Raw genomic sequence first — 20,601 nt, forward strand, 5'->3', positions numbered from 1 at the left:
CCTCAAGATGTTATTCCGTGAACTAACCTTCAGCCTGGTGTTATGGCAATGTTTCTTGAAGGACAGAGTTCGGTCAAGGGTAACATCCAGATATACTGGTGCCTGACAATGCTCCAGTCGTTTGCCTTGCCATGTAACGTCCAGTTCCCGCCGAGCTTCTCTGTTCTTCAAGTGAAATGCGCACACCTGAGTGTTGTTGGGATTTGGCTTCAGATGGTTGGCTTTGCAGTAGGAGCCTAGCGTATCTAGCGCAGAAGTCAACTTTTCCTCTACTTCTTCAAACGTCTTTCCTTGAGCAGCCACTGCAATATCGCCAGCATAGATGGAAGGCAGGGAATTTTTCGTTATGGGCTGGTCATTAGTGTAAACATTGAAAAACACAGGGATGAGCACACTGGCTTGACGTAAGCCATTCTTTTGTACGCGCCATCTGCACTTCTTACCATGGAGAGAGACTTGGAATCTTCAGTTCTGTAGGAGAGTACCAATAAGGGATGTTAGTTGGTAATCCTTGGTGAGTTGGTAAATTTTCCCCAGCAACTTCCTGTCTTATGCAGCTGTTAGGTCGACAAAGGCAACTCCTGTTATCTTACCCTGTTTCAAACCATCTTCGACGTATTGAGTGAGGTTCAGTATCTGACTGCAGTACGACTTTCCAGGTCGAAAGCCAGCTTGTTGAGGAATGAAGGAATGGGAAAAGACAGTGTGTGGCGATCAACGAACAGTTACGGTGCACTGTGATGGTGTTCTTCATTTAACATATCCCAGAGACAAGATCTGGATGACCTCACATGGATGAGAATCATCGGGAAACTAGAAAATTGACGAAGTATGACGTGTGTAGCTCAGAAGCTACGTATTGCTCACTGTATTTCTTCAAGCGGATTGTGAGCATTACGAGCCATAGGCGATGCTGTCCGGAAGAGAAGATGTCGTCGCCCACATTCAGCTGCAGCAACGGATGACTGCTACATTGTGCAACAGGCAAGAAGCGACCCAAGTCAATCAGCGGGTACAATTGCAACGATGTTTAACAGTGGCACGGCGACTGCATGGAGGTGGACTCTTTGCCTGACGACCAGTACGTTGTGTTCTGCTGACATACGTGCATCTACATCTACATTTATACTCCGCAAGCCACCCAACGGTGTGTGGCGGAGGGCACTTTACGTGCCACTGTCATTACCTCCCTTTCCTGTTCCAGTCGCGTATGGTTCGCGGGAAGAACGTCTGCCGGAAAGCCTCCGTGCGCGCTCGAATCTCTCTAATTTTACATTCGTGGTCTCCTCGGGAGGTATAAGTAGGGGGAAGCAATATATTCGATACCTCATTCAGAAACTCACCCTCTCAAAACCTGGACAGCAAACTACACCGCGATGCAGAGCGCCTCTCTTGCAGAGTCTGCCACTTGAGTTTGCTAAACATCTCCGTAACGCTATCACGCTTACCAAATAACCCTGTAACGAAACGCGCCGCTCTTCTGTGGATCTTCTCTATCTCCTCTGTCAACCCGACCTGGTACGGATCCCACACTCATGAGCAATACTCAAGTATAGGTCGAACGAGTGTTTTGTAAGCCACCTCCTTTGTTGATGGACTATATTTTCTAAGGACTCTCCCAATGAATCTCAACCTGGCACCCGCCTTACCAACAAGTAATTTTATATGATTATTCCACTTCAAATCGTTCCGCACGCATATTCCCAGAAATTTTACAGAAGTAACTGCTACCAGTGTTTGTTCCGCTATCATATAATCACACAATAAAGGATCCTTCTTTCTATGTATTCGCAATACATTAAATTTGTCTATGTTAAGGGTCAGTTGCCACTCCCTGCACCAAGTGCCTATCCGCTGCAGATCTTCCTGCATTTCGCTACGATTTTCTAATGCTGCAACTTCTCTGTATACTACAGCATCATCCGCGAAAAGCCGCATGGAACTTCCGACACTATCTACTAGGTCATTTATATATACTGTGAAAAGCAATGGTCCCATAACACTCCCCTGTGGCACTCCAGAGGTTACTTTAACGTCTCTCCATTGAGAACAACGTGCTGTGTTCTGTTTGTTAAAAACTCTTCAATCCAGCCACACAGCTGGTCTGATATTCCGTAGGCTCTTACTTTGTTTATCAGGCGACAGTGCGGAACTGTATCGAACGCCTTCCGGAAGTCAAGGAAAATAGCATCCACCTGGGAGCCTTATCTAATATTTTCTGGGTCTCATGAACAAATAAAGCGAGTTGGGTCTCACACGATCGGTTTCCGGAATCCATCGACGGAACCGTTTGCGATTTTTTCAAAAGTAAAGGGACTAGAGCAACAAGGAGAAGGGTCGCATGCTCTTCTCGGATGTGAGCAGATTCAGTCTGAGTAGCGATTTTGAGCTTAACCTTATATGGCGAGAGGTGGGAACAAGCAATGCACCAACGAACATCGTCGAACGTGATCGTTTTGGTGGTGCATGCGTTAGGGTGTGACGAGGTATAATGCTGTACGGGCGTACTGATCTCCGAACCTTTGAACACGGTAAACTCACCGATCAACATTGTAGTGGCTCCGTTCTCCTTCCCCATGTTTACCTTTCCAGGGCTGAACGCAGCCCTGACTCAATTTTTATGGACGACACGGCGTGGCCGCACTTAACTGCGTACGTAGAGGAGCTCTTGGAACGTGAGGACATTCGGCGAATGAGTAGTCCTGCCCGTGCCCCCGAGTTAAATCCCATCGAGCACGTGCGGGATGCGTTGGGGAGACGTAATGCAGCCTATACACATTCATCAACGGCCATCCAACATTTGTCAATCGGAATGGAGGAATGGAAGGCTGTGCCACAAGAACTCCTTACCAAACTTGTGCCAGCGTAGGAGCACGATGCAGAGCATGTATTGCTGTCCGTTGTGATCACACATCCTATTAAGAACTATGTAGAGCCGTTTTTAATGTCCAGGTGGCTCTCATACCGGGTGATCAAAAAGTCAGTATCAATTTGAAAACTGAATAAATCACCGAATAATGTAGATAGAGAGGTACAAATAGACACACATACTTGGAATGACATGGGGTTTTATTAGAACCAAAAACATACAAAAGATCAAAAAATGTCCGACAGATGGCGCTTCATCTGATCAGAATAGCAATAATTAACATAACAAAGTAAGACAAAGCAAAGATGATGTTCTTTACAGGAAATGCTTAATATGTCCACCATCATTCCTCAACAATAGCTGTAGTCGAGGAATAATGTTGTGAACAGCACCTTAAAGCATGTCCGGAGTTATGGTGAGGCATTGGCGTCGGATGTTGTCTTTCAGCATCGCTAGAGATGTCGATCGATCACGATACACTTGCGACTTCAGGTAACCCCAAAGCCAATAATCGCACGAACTGAGATCTGGGGACCTGGGAGGCCAAGCACGACGAAAGTGGCGGCTGAGCACACGATCATAACCAAACGACGTGCGCAAGAGATCTTTCACGCGTCTAGCAATACTTTTTTTTGTTGTTCTAATAAAACCCCATGTCATTCCAAGCATGTGTGTCAATTTTTACCTCTCTATTTACATTATTCCGTGGTTTATTAGTTTTCAAATTTATACTGACTTTTTGATCACCCGGTAGATCGGTGTGACTTCAGTGTAATTATTATCTTCGAATAAAAGTATGATTTCCTTTCGTCTCACTGCGTATTTCTTTCGGTGTACTCGTACCTTCTGTAGTAGTTCTTTCTATGTACGATCCAAGTTACATCGAACTATGTTTTTTGGCAGTAACACATCACGCAAAAGTTGCTTTCGTCCTTAAGTTTGGCACACCAGTCTAGTTATACACATCAGCAATAGTTTACACTGTCTGTAAATACGAAAGAGTTCTATTTTCGATTTGATTTTTCGCCTTTTCCACCAAATTTTAATTTACTTGAATACTCGCGCTTTCATGTGATAAGTAATTAAAAATAAGAATATGTTACTTTTATTAAAAACACAGAAGATTATGACACAGAAGAGTATGAACAAATTAAGAAATTTAAACAAAATCATAATCAAATAAAAAATCAGTACAAAAGAGAAATGCAGGAAGTACAAGATCAGTTGACACACGCAATGCAAGAATTACATATTGCAGAGGAGACTCGCACAACGTCATGGGAAGAGGGATTCGGAAATAAGGAAAAGTCACAAAATAACAACACAGGGTGTTTTGGAAATTTTGAAAGAAACTGACAAGGTGCACTACACTAGCAAATATTCCAACAATGAGTCCAACCAGCCACAGACTGCACACAGCGCAGTCAGCGATTTTCATACAGAGCACTACGTGGCGTTACCAACATAAAAACCTAAACAGCCTACTTACAAGCTTTTAAGGACGGGCTAATTATCCCCGTAAACAAACTCTCAGGTGGCACATGGATATGGGACTACCAACCACTGACACTCACTCCTTAACTGCGACTTTAAAATATTCAGAAGGCTTTTAGCAGAACGCCTCCGAACAGTATTGTGCCAGGTGATCTCACTCGATCAAAAGTCGCTCAACGAAGATAACAACATCCAGACGGTGCTTGGTGAACATTGCCATTTGATTGCAGTAGCAAAGACATGCAACCCCCATGGAGTACTAGCGCTGATAGATTTTGATCAAGCCTTCGATAGAGTGAGCCATGCCTTTCTTGAAGAAGTCTTGATGCACGAGCGGTTTCCACTACCGTTTATTACTATCGTGATGCGGCTACTACGCAATGCCTCGTCAATGGACGTACGACGAAATCTTTCACTGTAGCGAGATCGATCAGACTAGGATGTCGCCTATTACGATATCTGGCCACCAAGCAGTTACTCTGCGGCTTTTGTCACCGCTTGACAGGATTGAATTTGTGTGGATACACATTTAAGTGCAAGGTATATGCAGATGACCTGGTGCTGATAGTGCGGAATGAAAACAACATGGGTGTGGCTTTACATTGCATCCACAACTATGGTACGGCCACTAGCAGCCGCATTAATGTGGACAAGTCGATCGCGTTGAATATTGGTGTTGGACTAACGGAAGAATGTGTAGTGCCTTTACGGTTCATGGATACCTTGAAATGCCTAGGTATTGTTTTTACCAATGACATACGACGCACAGCAGTGTATAACTATAAAAGTCTGCTACAGTTATTCCAGACGGGAGTTAAACCCTAGCGTCACGAATTCTACATTTTGCCAAGTACTCCTGATGCCAATGATGGTAGCACGACACCTACTAGCGACGTAGTTCCATCGTGAGCGCAGGTCTACTATCTATAGTAAGGTACGATGCCCTTACTCTCCCTCTCGGTAGAGGTGGGCTGCGTCTTCCGCAAGTTCATGATCGAGCAGTGGCGCTATATATCAGCACAATGTTAAAACTGTGGACACGACATTAGACATTTCTGACAGACATCTTAACAGAAGAACTAGCACTAGTTTCACGAGTGGCTCCAGTGGCGATGCAGCAAATTATCCAGTCAATTCACCAAATACGCGTTTTTTTCTTTTTTTCTGTCAAAAACATCTACGTTCAGATATCTCTGCCGGAAACCACATCTGTAACAGCACGCGAGATCTATCGGCTAGTAATGGCCGGACGACCTGGCAATCCTCTTGAGACAAGGCATCCGCATATCAAATGGCACGTTGCATGGCGATCTATACGCCATGTTTCCTTAGACACACAGACACGTGCAATGTGGTAGCTAACAATTAATGGTGAAAATGTTACCCGATCCAGACTCCATAGGATTCATATGACGGATTCGCCATTATGCCCTCAATGCCAAACTCTGAACTTGGACCTTTTTACAGTAACGACATCTGAAGATCGTGTGCAATCTGAAATACCAACACTATTACTCTAATTTCCTATGGATTGTGTTTCAAGATCCCTGCATAGCTGGAACGTCCTAGGCAGAGGAAGTTAAAATTATCACTGCTGAATGAACGGAAGATACGAGTCGGTGAATACGATATACACACATCAAAAAACGTTTTGCATCATCTCGGTTCCGAGAGTTCCGGAACCTGTAAAGAAAACTGAAATAGAGATCAACATCAACATCATTTCCGCCCATTTTACTGCTCATGAAAACTGCTCATCACATGTTGTACCGCAATACAGCGAGACCTTCAGAGGTGGTGGTCCAGATTGTTGTACACGCCGGTATATCTAATTCCCAGTAGCACGTCCTCTTGCACTGGTGCATACCTGTATTCGTCGTGGCATACTATCCACTAGTTCATCAAGGCACTGTTGGCCCAGATTGTCCCACTGTTCAACGGCGATTCGTAGTAGATCCCTCAGAGTGATTGGTGGGTCACGTCGTCCATAAATAGCCCTTTTCAATCTATCCAAGGTATGTTATATAGGGTTCATGTCTGGAGAACATGCTGGCCACTCTAGTCGAGTGATGTAGTATCCTGAGGGAAGTTATTCAGAAGATGTGCACGATGGGGGCGCGAATTGTCGATCATGAAGACGAATGCCTCGCCAATATAATGCCGATACCGTTGCACTATTGGGCGGGGGAAGGCATTCACGTAGCGTACAGTCGTTACGGCGCCTTCCATGACCACCAGCGGCGTACGGCGGCCACATATAATGCCACCCCAAAACAGTGGGGTACCTCCACCTTGCTGCACTCGTTGGACAGTGTGTCTTGACAGTGTGTCTTATTCGTTGTGCCCATCTGTACCGCGCTGCATGGTGTCGTGGCTGCAAAGGTGGACCTCGCCATGGACGTCGGGAATGAAGTAGCGCATCGTGCAGCCTATTGCGCACAGTTTGAGTCGTAACACGACGTGCTGCGGCTGCACGAAAAGCATTATTCAACATGGTGGCGTTGCTGCCAAGGTTCCTCCGAGCCATAATCCGTAGGTAGCGGTCATCCACTGCATTAGTTGCCTTTGGGCGGCCTGAGCGAGGCATGTCATCGACAGTTCCTGTCTCTCTGTATCTCCTCCATGTCCGCGCATCATCGCTTTGATTCACTCTGAGACGCCTGGACACTTCCCTTCTTGAGAACCCTTCCTGGAACAAAGTAACAATGCGGACGCGATCGAACAGCGGTATTGACCGTCTATGCATGGTGGAACTACAGACAACACGTGCCGTATGAGAAGACGTACCCGGATGAAACAACAGCGGGGGATTGGAATTCAAATTCTCTATTACGCTGCATATTTATTTCCTTATATTATGCGAGAATAGTGTAAAGTTTATGTATACTTCAAGTAATACAGATATATTATTTGTAGCACGGCAACGGAGTGGTTGTTACTGAAATTCAAATGTACTTAAGTGTTATTTGTATAGCAGCATTTAATTAAATTTTTTAGTGTGATATGTGAAAGAAATTCATTAAGATCTGAAGCATAGTTGGACAAGTATTTCTTTTTTTTTATATTTTTATTGTGTTTTTCAAGTTTTAATGTTTGAGTTTCCAAAGTATTCCACTTCATTACAGGTTTAGTTTTATGTCAGTCTGGATTTTTGTTACACTGTTACAAAAATTCGTAATCTCATTCTGTAAACTGCAGCATAAAGGCAGTTTTTATTTTCTTTTGTTCCTGTTTTAATACTGATATAATTCTCTGAAGAAGGAAATGAAATTTCTTGCAGATGAGCAAACACTCTGTCTCTAGTTTAAGTAAACGCATTTGAAACATGTTATTCCCTTGAAATGGCATGTGAACATGTATGTAGAATATGGTTTTCTACCAGTTGAAAAAAGGTAGTTGAGGCGACCGCTCGTGTAACGCGGGAAATACGGATTTGAGTCCCAGCCTGCCACAAGTTTTTATTTGTCATTACTAAATTGCTCAGCTGAAGTCTAATAGTATTCACAGTTCGGAATATATTTCTTCCACTTATCTTCCTGTATAGTTCTCGGCTTTTACAAGTGTATCTAGCGGATACTACCAGCGTCCGTAGTGTGCGCTATCGTGTCATCTGCTGCTCCCTTCCATAAAATAGTTTTACTGAAATCAAGTACACGAAATCCTGTTTCTGAAGGGGGTTTTTCAGACAACATTGTACTTTTGGTATAAAAAATAAAGAAACTTTTTTGGATTAGCGTGTTTTTAGTCTTATAGAAAGTTAAGGATCCGCACAAACACGGATTTTTTCGCTTATGACAGTCTCACACTGCTAGTTTACAATGATCGGGCTATATTTTGGTTATTGATCATTCCTATTATGATGACTCGCAAGTAAGTAGCCCGTCCGTGAGCGTGACCCGGACCTAAGCTGGGGGAGAGGGCAGGGGAATTTTGTGGAAGGTGTGAGGAGTGTGGAGACGAACCCCAATATTTTACAAAACAAAATTAAAAACCGCTAAAAAACTGTGTTTCTCAATTATCAACATACTAATGCTGCCATTTTGTAATGGATGATTACCACTTGCAAAATACATAACTGAGAGAGAACAGTTACGTAAATATTATTTAGCTGTCAGGCAGATAACGTTTGGCCAGACGCGAGTACTATCTGTATTCACATTTAGCAGATTTAGACACTGACCGATAATACGAGAAAAAACGTCGTTAACTGAAGGTTAATTTGGAGCTTCAGAATCTAGGGCCATCTCACATTTTCAGCTTGCAGACTTGGTTTCATAACATCTTTTTTTTCTGAAGGGGGGGGGGGGTGTCTCCTGCCATCCGCTGTCCCTAGCCATATGCGCTCTTGTGCATAGTAATTGAAAACAATAATACATTGACACCGTTTGGGCTATCATCATAATCACTTAATATTGCAAAAAGAGCTGAATGTCGTACCTGTTGGAGTGCCACGTCTTGTCTGCACTACGTATTCATCGGCGTTGAGGGTGAGTATGTGATCCATGAAGTCGGGTTGACCAGCATCCTACACATTAGAGGCCACACTTCGGTTAAAATCGTATAGTATTGCACAAGGCGCAGCAATACTCTTATAACTTCAAATCGTCATACTACTGTCTTTATTTATTAATTTGTCTTTTTGCAAAATAAGCAACGAGTTTCATGTAACCAGTATTCATTATCAGATGCACACGCTTTTCATGACTTTTTGTTCATTTGTTCGTATGCCTACGCCAACAGAAAGAGCAAAAGAGTTTCTGAACAACGAATAGGCGCTGGTACCACCTTGTACAGTCTATACATAGTTAATGAGTGACAGTTTACTTAATTATACACGTTTAATCTCTACTTATAAATCATGTGTCCACATTTAAAAATTGTCTCTTACGCACTTCATAAGCTGCCCTGCTTTACGCTTTCCCTCACTCTCATACTTCTCTGTTGCTGAGCAGTATGAAGATGTTAAATTTAAATTTCGTACTTATAATAAAAAGCGTACAGAGGCAGCACGACAAAATGTTCACAGGTAACTACCAGATTAAATTCTACTCTTTCGTCGGCCGGAGTGACCGTGCGGTTCTAGGCGCTTCAGTCAGGAAACGCGTGACCGCTACGGTCGTAGGTTCGAATCCTGCCTCGGGTATGGATGTGTGTGATGTTTTTAGGTTAGTTAGGATTAAGTAATTCTAAGTTCTAGGGGACTGATGACCACAGATGTTAAGTCCCATAGTGCACACAGCCATTTGAACCATTTTTCTACTCTTTCGTTCTTCACTTTTGAATTGCAAGTTGCATCTGACAAGTTGCATAACCTGTATCATGAAACAAAGATAGCAGGAAATGAAAACAGAATGCATTTGTCCACAATGAAAGTAACGTCTGACGGATACAAGGCACTTTCGACAAACTCTCATGTATCTGCTGGAAGTCCCAGATATCTATTTAGCTTGTTCGTAGGACTGAGATAACACCAGAACCATGCCGAGGTGACCCGGCGCCCCCTGGCAGAACTGTCACAGTTCCCTCCCCTCCCTCCCCCACCATTATTGTAAATTTTTTCTATACAGACTTAAAGCGTTATTGAATGTTATTACTAATGTGACCGACAGAGGAAAAAAATATTGCACGCAACAAATTAATTAAATAGTTCATAAATAAATTACGAATTGTACAAAATTTGTGAAAAAACTGAAAGTAAAACAAAACCTATGTATTATTTTTTATGGCTGCTACTGTACTCTGTCTGCTATTCTGCTTGTCGTCTTAGAATATTGGTTAAGAAAAGGCAAACGTACGTTTATAGCATTTGTGGACATAGGGGAAATATTTTGACAATGTAATACACTCTTTGAAATTCTGAATGTATCAGGGGTGAAATACAGGAAGCGTAAGGTTATTTACAACTTGTGCAGAAACCAAATGGCAGTTATAAGAGTGGACAGGTGTCAAAGGAAAGCAGTAGCTGCGAAGGGAGTGAGACAAGATTGTAGCCTATGGCGAAACGTTATTCAATCTGTGCATTGAGCAAGCAGTAAAGGAAACCAAAGAAAAATTTTGAGAAGAAATTAAAATTCAGGGAGAAGAAATAAAAACTTTAAGCTTTGCCGATGACATTGTAATTCTGTCAGGGACAGTAAAGGACTATGTGGAGCAGTTGAACGGAACTGTCAATGTCTTGAAAGGAGGAAATAAAATGAACATCAACAAGAGCAAAACAAGGCTAATGGAATGCAATCGAATAAAATCAGGCGATGTTGAGAGAATTAGGTTAGGAAACGAGATACTTAAAGTAATAGACGAGTTTTGTTATTTCGGCAGCAAAATAACAGATGATGGCTGAAGTGCAGAGAGTAAAAAGTTGACTGGCAATGGAAAGAAAAGCGATTTAGAAGAAGAGAAATTAGTTAACATCAAGTATAAATTTAAGAAAGTCATTTCTGAAAGTATTTGTATGGCGTGTAGCCACGTATGGCGTGAAATATGGACGATAAATAGTTTAGACAAGAGAAGAGTAGTAGCTTTTGAAATGTGGTGCTACACAGGAATGCTGAAGATGAGATGGGTAGGGCGTGTAATTAATGAGAAGTTACAGTATAGAACCGATGAGAAAAGAAATGTGTGGCACAAGTTAACTAAACTAAGGGACAGGTTGATAGGATACATTTTGAGACATCAGGGAATCATCAGTTTAATATTGGAGGGAAGTGTAGGGGCTCAAAATTGTAAAAGGAATCCAACTGATGAATGTAGCAAGCAAGGCTGCAGTAGTTACTCGGAGATGAAGAAGCTTGCACAGGATGTAGTAGCACGGAGAGCTGCGTCAAACCAATCTTCGGAATGAACACCACAGCAACAACAAGAACAATATAGATATTTCATCATTGCAAAACTGTTTGTATTAGAATAAATGCTTGTGGCTGAAGAGCAGCATATGGTAGAGCTGACAGTCCACCCTCGCCCTCGAAGGGTGGACTGAAGGAAGATCAGTAAGGGGAAAAAGACAGAATTGGGCTATGAGATGCTCACGTGTCCAGCCAAGTTGAACATGATGCCCTGTCGCAGATTGATGAGACTGGGCTTGGTGGAGTCAGCCCGTGCGTGTATAACCAGCCGGTGGTCCTCGGTGACCTGGAAGAGCAGCTGCACCAACACTGCTCCTGGGAAGCCCTCCTGCTCGTCGTGGTGCACCACGCTCAGCACCAACGAGCCGCCCTCACACGGCACGTATGAGTTCCACCGCAGCTGCGCACATAACAAGCTCAGGATTATCTCCATACTGAACTATCACATCCATAGGTTCTGCTCTAGCGTAACATAAAAACTTTGCTGTGGTCGAAATTTTAATGCCATTACAATACGGTCTAAGGCAAAAAAGAAAGAAAGAAATGAATCACCACGAAGGAATTATCCGAACGGAAGTCTTCAAACATGTCTTCGCTGGTCATCTGGGCTCGTCTCGAAGCTGGACTTATCACCGAAGACAATTACACCCCATGCAATGATAATCCAGACCCGATAACTAGTGAAGACGTGCCTGAAGACGTCCCGGATAGCGGTGGGATGGCAACCTGACAGTCACCCTCTGTGCGGCGTGATAGACACGAGTGATGACGTGGGGTGCCTTTTCTTTTCATAGCAGGACCTCTTTGGTTGTCATCGACGGCACTCGTACAACAAAACGGTACGACGACGATATTCTGCCCCCGTTTTGTTACCCTTCATGATAAGCCGTTCTGGGCTTACATTTCAGCAAGATAACGTCCACTCACACACGGCGAGAGTTTCTGTTGCTTGTCTTCGTGCTTGCAAAACTCTACCTTGGCCAGCAAGGTCGCCGGATCTCTCCCCAGTCGGATTATTATGAGCAGGACCCTCGAACAATATTGGGACTTTGACGATCGAACCCGCCAACTGGACAGACTTTGGCACGATATGCCTCGGGGGGACATCCAACAAATCCGTCAATCAATACACAGACGAACAACTGCTTGCAGAAGAGCCAGAGGTGGACCAACCTGTTATTGACTTGTTGACTTGCTCAGTTTGTGAGGTTTTTCTCCTGAATAAATGATTCAATTTTTCTGAAATTGTAATCCGTTGATTGTACAAGTGTATCAGACCTCCCGATTCCGTCCCATTGTGATAATTCCTTCGTGGTGCTTCGATTTTTGGCCTTCGAGCTTATTTGTAAGGCATGACTGGCAAAGGTAGGAACAAATTTCGAATGCTGTATATGAATGATTTTGAGGTAGTGTCCGTAAGCAACAAAATAAGTGCAGTTATGCTTTACCATATAAATAAGGGAAAATCTGTCTACTGTAAATTATCTACACGATATTGCATAACAGAAGAAGCAATTGAAGAAAAGTAGTGGAAATATTAACAACTGAATAAATGCAGTTTACGTTTTGCCATATACATTTCCTTGAGTAACCTGAAAGAGACAGATTTTCACTTGCATGCGTTTTTTTTCAACTTACATGTTCTGTCATTATAAGTTATTAACAGTCCTAATCGTGTCACTTTTTGTTCAATATATGCATTTCCTTGAGTAACCTGAAAGACACAGATTTTCACTTACATGCATTTTTTTCAACTTACATGTTCTGTTATTATAAGTTATCAGTCCTAATCGTGTCACTTTTTGTTCAATATATGTTTTATTATAATATTATTATAAGACGAACATCAACCAAATTAAAATGAGGATAATGGAATGTAGTCAAATTAAATCAAGTGATGTTGAAGAAATTAGATTAGGGAATGAGACACTAAAAGGAGTAGATGAGATTTCCAGACTGGGCAGCAAAATATCTGATGGTCCATATAGAGAAGATATAAAATGAGTATTGGATACAGTACGAAAAGTATTTCTAAAAAAAGAGGAATTTAAAATCTAATATAAATGTCAATGATGTTGTTGTTGTTGTGGTCTTCAGTCCTGAGACTGGTTTGATGCAGCTCTCCATGCTACTCTATCCTGTGCAAGCTTCTTCATCTCCCAGTACCTACTGCAACCTACATTCTTCTGAATCTGCTTAGTGTATTCATCTCTTGGTCTCCCTCTACGATTTTTACCCTCCACGCTGCCCTCCAATACTAAATTGGTGACCCCTTGATGCCTCAGAACATGTCCTACCAACCGATCCCGTCTTCTGGTCAAGTTGTGCCACAAACTTCTCTTCTCCCCAATCCTATTCAGTACTTCCTCATTAGTTATGTGATCTACCCATCTAATCTTCAGCATTCTTCTGTAGCACCACATTTCGAAAGCTTCTATTCTCTTCTTGTCCAAACTATTTATCGTCCATGTTTCACTTCCATACATGGCTACACTGCATACAAATACTTTCAGAAATGACTTCCTGACACTTAAATCTATACTCGATGTTAACAAATTTCTCTTCTTCAGAAACGCTTTCCTTGCCATTGCCAGTCTACATTTTATATACTCTCTACTTCGACCATCATCAGTTATTTTGCTCCCCAAATAGCAAAACTCCTTTACTACTTTAAGTGTCTCATTTCCTAATCTAATTCCCTCAGCATTACCCGACTTAATTCGACTACATTCCATTATCCTCGTTTTGCTTTTGTTGATGTTCATCTTATATCCTCCTTTCAAGACACTGTCCATTCCATTCAACTGCTCTTCCAAGTCCTTTGCTGTCTCTGACAGAATTACAATGTCATCGGCGAACCTCAAAGTTTTTATTTCTTCTCCATGGATTTTAATACCTACTCCGAATTTTTCTTTTGTTTCCTTTGCTGCTTGCTCAATATACAGATTGAATAACATCGGGGAGAGGCTACAACCCTGTCTTACTCCCTTCCCAACCACTGCTTCCCTTTCATGTCCCTCGACTCTTATAACTGCCATCTGGTTTCTGTACAAATTGTAAATAGCCTTTCGCTCCCTGTATTTTACCCCTGCCACCTTTAGAATTTGAAAGAGAGTATTCCAGTCAACATTGTCAAAAGCTTTCTCTAAGTCTACAAATGCTAGAAACGTAGGTTTGCCTTTCCTTAATCTTTCTTCTAAGATAAGTCGTAAGGTCAGTATTGCCTCCTGTGTTCCAGTGTTTCTACGGAATCCAAACTGATATTCCCCGAGGTTGGCTTCTATTAGTTTTTCCATTCGTCTGTAAAGAATTCGTGTTAGTATTTTGCAAGTGTGACTTATTAAACTGATGGTTCGGTAATTTTCACATCTGTCAACAACTGCTTTCTTTGGGATTGGAATTATTATATTCTTCTTGAAGTCTGAGGGTATTTCGCCTGTTTCATACATCTTGCTCACCAGATGGTAGAGTTTCGTCAGGACTGGCTCTCCCAAGGCCGTCAGTAGTTCCAATGGAATGTTGTCTACTCCGGGGGCCTTGTTTCGACTCAGGTCTTTCAGTGCTCTGTCAAACTCTTCACGCAGTATCTTATCTCCCATTTCATCTTCATCTACATCCTCTTCCATTTCCATAATATTGTCCTCAAGTACATCGCCCTTGTATAGACCCTCAATATACTCCTTCCACCTTTCTGCTTTCCCTTCCTTGCTTAGAACTGGGTTTCCATCTGAGCTCTTGATATTCATACAAGTGGTTCTCTTATCTCCAAAGGTCTCTTTAATTTTCCTGTAGGCAGTATCTATCTTACCCCTAGTGAGATAAGCCTCTACATCCTTACATTTGTCCTCTAGCCATCCCTGCTTAGCCATTTTGCACTTGCTGTCGATCTCATTTTTGAGACGTTTGTATTCCTTTTTGCCTGTTTCATTTACTGCATTTTTATATTTTCTCCTTTCATCAATTAAATTCAATATTTCTTCTGTTACCCAAGGATTTCTACTAGACCTCGTCTTTTTACCTACTTGATCCTCTGCTGCCTTCACTACTTCATCCCTCAAAGCTACCCATTCTTCTTCTACTGTATTTCTTTCCCCCATTCCTGTCAATTGTTCCCTTATGCTCTCCCTGAAACTCTGTACAACCTCTGGTTTAGTCAGTTTATCCAGGTCCCATCTCATTAAATTCCCACCTTTTTGCAGTTTCTTCAGTTTTAATCTACAGGTCATAACCAATAGATTGTGGTCAGAGTCCACATCTGCCCCTGGAAATATCTTACAATTTAAAACCTGGTTCCTAAATCTCTGTCTTACCAGTATATAATCTATCTGATACCTTTTAGTATCTCCAGGGTTCTTCCATGTATACAACCTTCTTTCAATGATAGAAGAATATATCTAAATGTATTTTTGTCTGGCCGCGCGACCGCTACGGTCGCAGGTTCGAATCCTGCTCGGTCATGGATGTGTGTGATGTCCTTAGGTTAGTTAGGTTTAAGTAGTTCTAAGTTCTAGGGGACTGGTGACCTCAGAAGTTAAGTCCCATAGTGCTCAGAGCCATTTGAACCATTTTTTTTATTTGTCTGGAGTATAGCCTTGTGCGGAACTGAAACTCATACGATATGTAGCCTACACAAGCAGAGAATAATGCTGAAAATTAGATGGGTAGGTCGAGAAATTGCTGTGGAGGAACTGATTGGAACTGGAGGAAAATTAATGACACAATTTGACTCTAAGAAGCGATTGGTTGCTAGGACGTATCCTGCGTTAGGAAGCAATCGCCGATTCGGTATTGGAGCAAAGTGTCGTGGGAGGTCGTGGGGAGTAAATGTTGTAGAAGACAGTAAGCAAATTCATATGCATGTAGGGTGCAGCAATTATTTAGAGAAGAAGAGGCTTGCACAGGACAGAGTAGCTTGCAGAGATGCATCAAAACAGTCTTCGGATTGAAGACAACCACAACATCGGTGTTACGCTTTGTGTCCTTGCTCTTCTGCTGATGTTCTGCTCCGGGCTGAAGCGCTATAAACACTTGTCAGAACACGCACTTTTTATTATGACTGAGTTACGTGTAGTATTGTCATTGTAGCTTAAATTTGTGTGTTGTCTATGGTCTATGTTTTACGAGTGCATGCGCGCGCGTGCGCGAGTGTGTGTCAGCTATTTAATGACCTTGTTCAAATATAGTGACGAATTGTTATATAAGTGTGTTGGGCCAGTTTCTTGTTATTATAGTGCTCTGGCAGTGGGAGGGGATATTTGTTATCACTATTTATTCTGGTGATTTCCATGCCTTATTCTTCAGCAGGGATGTACAGACTGCGGCTCGAAGACAGCCACTGATCTAATGGCGGCCCATCCCTCACCGTTTGTTCTTGTAATTTTTTCGGTTTTTACTAATCTTCCATCACCTCCTGAGAGAGCGGCCCTTGTAGTGCTCAGTTCTTTTGAGCCGGGTCTAGCTGGCATTATGGCATATGGATCCAAAATTTTTAACTTGTGGCCCCTACATAGTCCCAGGAAGGGATTTGGGGCCCGCGGTACTAGCGAGTCTTTACAACCTTGCTCTACAGAGTGTAAACGATAACTGTTTACAAAATACCACAGGGGAAGCCGAAATGAATATGATACAGCACACTTTCGGTCTATCAAGCCCGCAAAAGCTTAGGCTAAAGCGCATGCGCACCGTGCAAGATTTTCGGTATCCTTTATTTCCCTCTTACGCCACTGACTTATTCGGCTACTTCGTTAACATTATTAACTTAAACTCTCCCGTGAAGATAATAAAAGAAAAAAGACGTTTCGGAAACGTTATACAAAAACTAATAACATTTACTATTCGATTCAGACTTAACCCTTACAAGCTCGGTAGTTTCGTAGCAAGAAGGCTAGATAAACAAAACGATTTAAATGTAAATTTTTTGCTGTTAAATTCATTATGTTTGAGATGAACTGGCCGCGGCCGGCCGGTGTGGCCGAGCGGTTCTAGGTGCTTCAGTCCGGAACCGCGTGACCGCTACGATCGCAGGTTCGAATCCTGCCCCGGCATGGATGTGTGTGATGTCCTTAGGTTAGTCAGATTTAAGTAGTTCTAAGCCTAGGGGACTGATGACCTCCGATGTTAAGTCCCATAGTGCTTAGAGCCATTTGAACAGTTCACAAACTTAGCTGTTCCGGAAATGCTTCCACCCTTGGCCCAAAAGCCAATGCTCATACCGTTTTGGACGTCAGATAAGTCGCTCCGTTTCCGCATTACGACAATTACGGCATTGTTTTACGCATCCCACGACACGCTTTATATACTCTCCATTGCTCGTGCTGACACCTGCCTCCTGTGAGTGGTTATTGCACGTTGATGTCGAATATAGGCTGTGGCCACACTAATGTGACTGGACCGTGTAACTGGACCGAGTAATGCGTTATTCTAAAAGTTGTGTTTGTGATTACAACATAGATACTGCATTACAGCCTTGGAATTAAAGCTAGTATATAAGACTGCTCCTGGAAATGGTAATTATTTACACCTGCGTCCATAGTCTGCAAAGGGTACTTCCCGCTGTACCACGTATTAGGGTTTTTTCCCGTTCCTGTAACGTATGGAACGCGGGAAGAATGCTGCTATTTGTCTAATCTCACCTTCGCGATCCGTAAAGACGCGATGCGCAACGGGCCACAGCATGTTTCTCGCCTAACACCGGTTCTTGAAGCTCTGTAAGTAGGCTTTTGCGTGATATACAGACAGCCAAGACATTATGATCACTGCCAATCCCTAAACTGAGGGCCCACCTGCTGGGACTGCCGGCAAATGAACGATGTTTCATACCAATGAAAACGGAATGCGTATGGTGTTGTAAATACGTACTTTGTATTTTGACAGACTCATTTTAAACACCTTTCATACTTGTAAAGCAGCTGTGGATAGTATAGCCACACAAATTATGTAAAACAAGAGTCAGCCTTTCCCAACTTTGTATAGGGACGTTTTACTGTATGGCACAGAACTACGAAATATGTCGAGAAAGTTTGTTCTATCAACAGGTTTAAACTTCTTAAGTTAATAATATGACGACTTCACCTTTTAATGTTGGCTGTAATTATAATAAAAACTACTGAGAAAATTTATAGTCCGGGTCTACAATGGCAAGCAACTGTTAGCTCTGCTTGTCGGTAGATTAAGGAATAATGTGAGAAAAGTTGTGATTTTGTTTAGAATTTACGAGAACATAGTACACGTTGTGAGTGCAATGCTAGAGATTTCCAATATACACTGCTGTGCAAAATTTACAGACGACAGTCACTTTCGCTTGATGTGTCACCGCCAAGTACCATAGCTCAATGAAATTTGGACCATTCATAGAAATAACTGCTACAGTAAAGAACAGTATGCGGCGGCGCCGTTCCGTTTATCCTGCACTTACCCGTGAACTCGTTGCACCAGATCGCCGGTAGGAAAGCCGAGCAGAAACCTACCGTACTGCAACTCGCATCAGGCTGCATACAACGTAACTATTCCAAGAATCGGGAAATGTCTTAATTTCGAATGAAAGGTGGAAATACTGGCAAAATTTCGGTATATTCTGAAACTTGATAATGTACTCGTTCACTGCCAAGCCCGTGCTAATCTTAACATAGTCATGCACAAACCCTTTCAGTCACGTTAGCAAGTTTATGGTAAGGTATTTACCGAAATCTGAACAGTTATTAAGCACGGATTGTTCTTAAATGAAAATGCTCGCCATACTATTCAGTTTATCGGTGTCTAACGCACTCAAGTTTTTGGTCACCGATCTGCTTAATATGCCACGCCGAACTACTGTCTTTTCTCATACACAAAATTACTTAAAAAATTCGTACTTTCCAAAAAGCACACAGGAATAAAAATGCGTCCACTTTGAAATACTTTTGGAACATGTAGCACAACTAAAACCGGCAAATTATAACTTCCTTCGGAGCTCATACTACACACGACCGTAACATTGAAAGGCTCGGCTCCGCATACTTAGTGCTGTAAGCATTCTATGTCTCCAAGAGAAAAGACGCGCGGAGAATACTCCGTTTTGGTTGGTTAGTTTTCTTTAAGGCCAATGGAAAAATATTATTCTCTCGCGTCAGTCCGCGCTTTTCATGACTAACCAATCAACAAATAACACACTTTCGAATTGTACTTTTTCCCGAAATAAACATTTAACATTCTGATATTTTATTTATACTTTACGTTATTAACTATATTCATTTGCACTCGAATTAGCTTTCCTTTTACCATAAACTTACTTAACATATTATGATACAAAATTCCCCGTCGCCTGCATTCACACTCTCTTAATCATTTCTAACGCTAGTTCATACAGCGTTTGTCAGTATAACAGTGATCCACATATTTACTTTAGACCACATTCACGCATCATTCACACTACTAAAATCATATACAAAACTATACAAACATAAATAAACACAAAAACCTCCAAGAAACAAAAAGAGCAATTCACGAAAACATTCTCTTGACCTGTTTTGTTGAATATCTCTGTCCGCTACTATACTCTGGTGGATGCAATTTAGAACTACGTACTCTACTGAACACGCTTCAAATCATCTGTCACTGGACTGCTACGGTCGCAGGTTCGAATCCTGCCTCGGGCATGGATGTGTTTGATGTCCTTAGGTTGGTTAGGTTTAAGTAGTTCTAAGTTCTAGGGGACTGATGACCACAGCAGTTGAGTCCCATAGTGCTCGGAGCCATTTGAACCATCTGTCACTGTGCACGCATGAGTTATTCTCCCGATACACAGGCTACAGACAGGAGCGATATAAAGGCGCCACGCCTCAAGAACAATATAGAAGATAACTGGAAGAAATACGCAATGAGGCAAACAGAAATGACACTTTTATTCAAAGACAATAATTCCAGTGAAGTCACCGCTGTTCATGATGGTATTCTGGGCATTACAAGCGGTGGAACATGGTTCTTATTACAGAATGCACGTGACATGGCAATGCATCCTGTGAACGTGCTCCCATGACCCCCACAAAATTCGTAAGCACTTCTTGTGGTAAGGCGTTCCGTTCCCCCAACAGTGCTGTTGACAACCGCTGCATGGCCGTTGGTGTCTGTGGATGTGTCACAGTACTTCCCAACGCATCCCACTCTTGCTTTCGCACTCAATTTACTCTGCACCACTATGCCCCCTTCACCATAACACCGGACCACTAAAATAGCCAAGGACGCCCTTCTCCAACTACAGCGACTGGTGAAGGAGGTGTCTTTCTGCTGGGTACCAGGGCACGCGGGAATTCTGGGGAATGAAAGGGCTGATCGAGCAGCCAAGGAGGCGTGTCGTGACCGTCAGGTCTTTCAGCGTGCTATCCCCCTGCGTGCCCTCACCTCGCTGTTGCGGTATAAAGT

This window comes from Schistocerca nitens, chromosome 9 (genome assembly GCF_023898315.1).
Source record: "Schistocerca nitens isolate TAMUIC-IGC-003100 chromosome 9, iqSchNite1.1, whole genome shotgun sequence".
Taxonomy (NCBI): Eukaryota; Metazoa; Arthropoda; class Insecta; order Orthoptera; family Acrididae; genus Schistocerca; species Schistocerca nitens.